We start from the raw sequence: 970 nt of genomic DNA on the forward strand, positions 1-970 counted from the left end.
CATGAAACTTTGAGTGATTTTGATTAGATCAGAGACCATGGTTGCTAAGTCAGAGGGGTTCTGCTTAGAATTCTCTGTCTGTTGCTAAGAAGATGATGGAAAAGGCTTGCCATTGCTAATCCTATTTCTTCCACCATTGTTGTTAGTGAAACCTTGTTGAGGTCTCTCTTGATTCTTCCATGAGAAATTTGGGTGATTTCTCCATGAAGAATTATAGGTGTTTCCATAGGGTTCTCCTAGGTAATTCACCTCTTCCATTGAAGGGTTCTCAGGATCATAGGCTTCTTCCTCAGATGAAGAATCCTTAGTACTGCTTGGTGCATTTTGCATTCCAGACAGACTTTGAGAAATCAAATTGACTTGTTGAGTCAATATCTTGTTCTGAGCCAAAATGGCATTCAGAGCATCAATCTCAAGAACTCCTTTCTTCTGACTAGTCCCATTGTTCACAGAATTCCTTTCAGAAGTGTACATGAATTGGTTATTTGCAACCATTTCAATTAGCTTTTGAGCCTCTGTAGGCGTCTTCTTCAGATGAAGAGATCCTCCAGCAGAGCTATCCAAAGACATCTTGGATAGTTCAGAGAGACCATCATAGAAAATACCTATGATGCTCCATTCAGAAAGCATGTCTGAGGGACATTTTCTGATTAATTGTTTGTATCTTTCCCAAGCTTCATAGAGGGATTCTCCATCCTTCTGTCTGAAGGTTTGGACTTCCACTCTAAGCTTACTCCATTTTTGGGGTGGAAAGAACTTTGCCAAGAAGGCATTGACTAGCTTTTCCCAAGAGTCCAGGCTATCTTTAGGTTGTGAGTCCAACCATATTCTAGCTCTGTCTCTTACAGCAAAAGGGAATAGCATCAGTCTGTAGACCTCAGGGTCAACCCCATTAGTCTTGACTGTGTCACAGATTTGCAAGAACTCAGCTAAAAACTGATGAGGATCTTCCATTGGAAGTCCATGGAAC

At 41.0% G+C, this 970-nt stretch overlaps 1 non-coding gene across 1 annotated transcript; it reads left to right on the forward strand.

Annotated features, from left to right (window-relative positions):
* The first annotated feature begins 624 nt into the window (after positions 1 to 624).
* Positions 625 to 732, forward strand: LOC130952451 (small nucleolar RNA R71). The gene has a single exon (XR_009074631.1). It is a non-coding gene; the product is annotated as a small nucleolar RNA R71 (small nucleolar RNA).
* The last annotated feature ends 238 nt before the right edge of the window (positions 733 to 970 follow it).

This window comes from Arachis stenosperma, chromosome 9 (genome assembly GCF_014773155.1).
Source record: "Arachis stenosperma cultivar V10309 chromosome 9, arast.V10309.gnm1.PFL2, whole genome shotgun sequence".
Lineage (NCBI taxonomy): Eukaryota > Viridiplantae > Streptophyta > Magnoliopsida > Fabales > Fabaceae > Arachis > Arachis stenosperma.